The sequence below is a fragment of the Symsagittifera roscoffensis genome, chromosome 1 (assembly GCF_963678635.1).
Source record: "Symsagittifera roscoffensis chromosome 1, txSymRosc1.1, whole genome shotgun sequence".
Lineage (NCBI taxonomy): Eukaryota > Metazoa > Xenacoelomorpha > Acoela > Convolutidae > Symsagittifera > Symsagittifera roscoffensis.
The window spans coordinates 83,933,428-83,939,592 of NC_087062.1; the positions used below are offsets into that span (position 1 = coordinate 83,933,428).

The 6,165-nt window shown below is 33.3% G+C and overlaps 1 protein-coding gene across 1 annotated transcript in view; it reads right to left on the reverse strand.

The window, feature by feature from the left end:
• Positions 1-6,165, reverse strand: part of LOC134851282 (uncharacterized) — a 534,247-nt gene that overhangs the window by 189,602 nt on the left and 338,480 nt on the right. The window lies entirely within an intron of this gene.

Below are 6,165 nucleotides of genomic sequence, written 5' to 3' on the forward strand. Positions count from 1 at the left end.
AGAAAAGTCAGAGCTTCAACTTTTCTTATTGTTTTCTGAAGTTTTAGACTTTGTTCGAAAACTATTTTACTAAATCCGAGAGATCGATCACAGACGAAAAGACGAGTTATGCTAAGCTCCATTGCATAAATGGCAATGTCTAAATTTTTTACACAAAAAGTTATGAACCGACCTCGGAAAAGTCAAACTTTATTTTTTGACGATTTCTCGTATTTTTTCGACGTTTCTCGAAACCTACGTTCCCAAATCTGTAATTTCAATTTCAACTGAAAGGACGAGTTGTGTGAAGGTCCACTGCATAAACGGTTGTGCTTAATTTTTTATAAGCAAAAAGTTATGGTCTTTCCATCTCGGAAAAATCAAACTCTTGTCAATTTACCCTCCCAAATCTGAGACTTTGAGCTCGAAAGGAAGAAAGACTCGGATCGGCTTAACTTTTTTACACAAAAAGTTCTGGCTCTAAGAACAATCATAACTTCGATTTCTTGGTTGTTTTTCGAAATTTTTGACTTAACTCGAAAACTGCCATCCCTTATCTGAGAAACTAATGTCAAACAAGAGGACGAGTTGGGGAAAGCTCCAATGCATAACGGACTACGCTCAAACAATTTCATTCAAAAAATAATGGCCCTCAGAAAAATCAAACTTTCAATTTTTGATGGCTTTTTTTAAAACTACCTTCCTTAATCTGAGAAATTGATTTCAATAAAAAAACAAGTTGTTCAAAACTCCACTGCATAAACGGCCATGCTTGTTTTTTCCAAAACGTCAAATTTTCTATTTTTTACCATTGTTTTGAAGTTTTTGATATTTCTCAAAAACTACGCTCTTAAATTTGAGATTTTATTTTCTTGGAAAGAAAAAATTAAAAAGCCCCTGCACAAGCAGCTATGCCCAAAGTTTTTTATACAAAAAAAGGTTGAATTTCAAAATGTCAAATATTAGATTTTTGACCGTTTTTGGAATAGTAGATTTTTTGACCTTTTTTGAGAAATAATATCTCAAATCTAAAGTTTTGGGTTCAATATAGAGATCGAGTATTGGGAAATTCACTGTCTTAGTACGACCATTTGATTTTAGTAAAAAGTTATTGTCATCATAAAAACCAACATGTGACTTTTTAACAGTTTTTTGAAGTTTTTGATTTTTCTCAAAAATTATCTGCCAAGTTTGAAGTTTTGAAATTGTTTCTTTTAGAATCATTTTTGAGAAATAACTGTAGTAAACTTAGGTCAAAATTAAAGCTGGAGGCTCAGTTATGGGTCCTATCCCCCATTTTGCCGAATAGATTGATGTTAACTAGAAAAAAAACTGGTAGTAACTGATACTTGCTCAGGAATCGCCTATTTTGTGTTAGACTCTTGACAAACGCACATAGCTTTGAAAAAAGAAAATTTATTATTAATGTTTTGCTTGTTTCTATATTTGAGTACAATTTTTTTCGTCTCGTTTTCTAACGTAACTACCGCATTTTGTTTTCATTTTTAGATGAACCACAACTGATTCATAACGTCAAAAAAATCAGACCTGCTTACAATAAAAACTTGCCTGTTTTTGAATTAGGCAACTGTTTTTGTCTCGATGTAGCGAACCGTTTCATGTGCACTAGCGTTGCAAAATTTTATTTGAACTTGAAGATAAATTTGGCTATGAACAACATTTTTTAGGCAGAGAGACAGAGTTTTCCACTAAGTCACTTGCTTTCATATTACTGTTTTGAAAAACAAAAGCAAAAATCTAAAATCACTTTCTCAAGGTTTTAAGAATTAGCAAACAACAAGAGGGCTCATAGCACGGCGAAGCTCTAAATGTTCCGATTGTCGTTTTAGTTTTTCGAAAACATAGAAAACGAATTTTTAAAGATTTTTGAAAACCATTGCCCCCACACGCTATGAAAAATACAAAGTGATTTATTTTTTTAATAAAAAAATTCTATTGCGAGCTAACGGAGATCAACCAATGGAGATCAGCTAGCAAAATCATGCCAACGGTTTTTGAAACGGAGATCAGAACAATATATAAAAAACAAGGATACAAAAATTGCTAATTAAAAGAACTGCTAAATAGTCAGTCTAAATTTGTCTGCAGAAAAAAAAACAACAGTTGGCAGTTATCAATTAGCCTCAATTTTGTATCGACTGGTAGCTTCGAATTAGTCTGAACTCTAAAACTTCAACTGAACCGGGGTGAATTATTACGCCATATTTGAATCAAAATTGAAGAAATTTTGAAGATTTTTTAAGCTTGCTGTTACGCTTAATTTATCTTAAAATAGCATACAGAGAATTCTATCGCAGATGGTAATGGTTATAGTTTTAAACTCATCTTTTGAGAATTGCGTTTTTTTCCGAAAAATGGTTCGTGGTAGCTTTCTCTATAAATAAGTGCATAGATATTCACCTACTGATCTCAACTTCTATTCCATTTTAGATGAGTCAAGATGAACCGACAGTTTCAGTTAACTTAGATCCCAAAAAAGCGCATACTTTTGAATTCGGCAACTAGTTTTTTTTTTGAATCTAACAAACGATGTGCCAACTTCTTGAAGTTTTCATGACTTTGTGGCTACTAAGTTACTGGTTTTTCATATACTGTTTCAATTATTTGCATACTAGAGAATTTCAATAAACTAGGACCCCGGGTGGACGTCCATACAAAAAATGCCTATAATACATTTTTATATATGGAGTCTATGGAAAAAATGCTTGTTCAAAATTTTCGTAGTAAGGAAAATATGATCATTTTGCCCTTTTCTTTCACTTTTTTCAGGCCATGATATTGTTTAAAACTGTGTGATGAGCATTTTTTTCATAGTATGAAAAGGTATGATCTCGAAAGGGTCTTGTTGCATTCTTATTTTGATTTTAACGTCATCTGAAAATGGCCAATGTCTTACGCCAATTTGAGGCAGTTTTAGGTAGTTTCCACTTGATTCAAAAGAGTACGGCTATTTTTGAACATAAAGTTTTTCGTAAAATTCCAAAAACCGTTCAAACGCTCAGCGGTTTCGAAATCTTTTTAGTTGCGCTAAAACGAGATCAATCCTACAATCCCCACATTTGATTATTTTATTGGGGATAAAACATTGCCCTCAATAACGTTCCATGGATAATAATCAATTATAAGGGATTTTAATGGTCTGTCTCCATGAAAATGTAAAGTAATTGATTATAACAATTAATAAGCGATTAAAAAAAAACAAATAAAGTAGAAATCAACTCAATCCATTATAATCAGTTATAACGGATTTTTAATGGAAACAGAAACTAATTTGTTTCTGTAAAAACAATGGATTATAATCGATTGTGTGGTCCCAAGGCGAAATTATAATTGATTAAAATGCCAACATTTTTGACATTAAAATCGATTATTGTCCATGAAACCCCGCAGAGGGTGTTTTTTTTGAAAATGACTTCGAGGGTAAAATTGATTGATCTGACTCAATGGATACAAAATTGTGATTTATATTTTACGCTATTAAAGGACTTAAATAGATATTTGGAATAAAAAATGTTTACCAGCTGTATGTTCAGCGCGCTTGTTTGAAGTGAATACTTTATGCGGTACGGTTGATCCATGAAACAACCTAAAAAGCATTTGATCGGCTCATTCAGAATCAAGACTTTAATTTCAAAAATTGTTTCGGAAAAACTTTCAAAAACATCAAAATCTAAAAAATAGTCTCAAAACGACTGGAAACATCTGAAAACTTGAACTTTCATCTGAAAACTTTGACTGGAAACACTAGTCGACCATATATGCAAAGTTTATAATGTAAAAAGTCCCTCCCATAGTGATTCCAACTGAGCTTTGTCTATTTTGAGTGAACGTTGCATCAATGATTACCGAAAAAAAAACTCGCGTTTGAATTTTTCTTTTACTGGCTCTATTTTGAAGTAACTATCCCTCAAATAAAATATGGCGTTGTGGCGCATCGTTAGCGATGGTGCTTACAAATCATATGACTGCGGGTTCAAATCGCACGCGGGCTGCAATTTCCAAGGTGATCTCTAGTAAGATAGCCATAGATTAGTAAACCTTATATAACCTGTGTAGGCCTGTGGCTGTTAACTTGAAAAACATCACAGCGTTTCTATGAAAGGTGTTTGCTTTTCCATGAATGCAGGAAGCATTTGCATCAATTTGAGGGCTCGATAGAGAGAGAAAGAGAGCTACTAAAAATTCGGGCAATCAAAAAGACGGAAACACGGGGTGATTGCGAAGGAGTTCCGTCAAAGAGGAAGAATGTTGAGCAAGAAATTTGAGCAATTTATTGAGTAAAAATTTATTTCTTGTGTTGAGCCAGAAATTTGAGCAAGTAATTGAGGAAGAATTTTGTTTCTTGTGTTGAGCCAGAAATTTAAGCAAGAAATTGAGCAGAAATTTTGAATTGAAAAAGAAATTTATTTCTGAAACATGCAGTAAATTTTTTAAAATTGGCTGAAAGATATTTTAGCAATTATTCATTAAGAGAGATTTCAAATTTAAAAAAATGCGATTGAAATCAAATTTTAAAAATGTTTGATACCAAAATCTTCAACCCTGTTTTGGCCATTTTGAGTTCAAGCTGCATCAATAGTGCAAATGACTGAATTGACTCAGTTGATGCAAATGACTCTCTTATAACTGGTCGCTAACCTTCAAAATGTCGCCTTTCCTGTAAGTTTAATTGCTTTTGCGTTTAAAGTAGGATGGGATTCTCCATTTGCATGATTCTGAATTCTTGAAACCAATTACTACTAATTAGGGCAAACAACAAAACGAATTTAGAAAATGGGAAAAATCGGCCGAATGTCTTGAAAGAAATCTTCTGATGTTAAAATTTTGTGTTGATAAGCGTGCATTCCTGGAAAAAAAGGATAGATAGGAGAGCAAACTTTAAGCGTGAGCAGAACGAGAAAAATTTTTATAAAAATTAAATAATTTATTTGGCGAAATCAGTTTACAACTTTTATAAATTGAGAGAATTTATATCAGTAACAGGCAAACTCAAAAAGCCCATTTTTCTTACTGTGGGAAATGTGGTTTTCTTTAAAAAAAAGCAATAGAAATATTAACTTACAAAATTATGTTTTTATGGGGGATAAATCAGGGGTGGAACTGATTTGAGGGAAACATTTTTCCTCCTCAGAGATTCAAAAAGTCCGCCCTTTGTTACTACTGTAAGATATACAATCTTGGCTGACTGAGCCTATAGCGTTTTTAGCGGCGCCCTGAGCGCCAATATATCCTAGAATATAAAAAGACCAATCACCTTTGATTCGTTTTTTGTAAAATAATCGTGATCTGAAAATTGCCAATTTGGCCAACTTGGAATAGTTGACGCCGCGATGAGGCATAAACATTTGAAACCAGACAATTGTGACAAAACAATCCTGAATTGGAAAAATGTATCCGACATTTGTTTACAGGTCAAGATTGTCCACAATTGTTCTGCACAATGATTTTTTTGAGATGACGTGACTTTTAATGTTTTGTTATTTTTTTGCGTTTGAATGATCGTTTCACACTTAGATTCTATGCGTGCCAAATAACCATACAAATTTTCGATCGCAATTTCGGCATTTTTCTGTTCATCTTGGAACTATTTGGCAAGCCTTGAAAATGATGGGTAACAGGCGTTCACAAGTTTAACGAAGTTGCCATTCCAACCTTCAAAGGCACTGTTGTTTGTCGGACAACCCGGCTATTACACATTGATGACATCTCTTGCTTTCAATATTGCTGTGTTTGTTCCTGAAAGTCGACCAATGTAATTACTCTAGAAAAATGAAGACTGGGTGAAATGCCTTAGAACGTGTCTTCTAAACAGGTTCAAAAGCATTGAAAACGTCTTTTTGAAGTATGGATATGCATCATGAGCTATCATTTCGTTCTTTTTTTTATATAAAAACAGATTTGACTTGTTAACACAAATTTGAGAGCAGTAAAACTGGAGCTAGTATCTTTCGCGCCTAAGTTGCACATAAGCATCAATCAGACAATAATTTTGCTGGTATGTGTAAATGATTTGATTCTTGTTGTAATTATTTCTAATTTGGTCTAAATGCCCAGTTGCTTGGCCTTATCGAATTAATCCCTCTTACTGAGAGTATATAAAAACGATCCGGTTTTTTTTTTTGGAAAATTTTGGCACAATGGTCTGGGACACAAGTTTCCAGACAC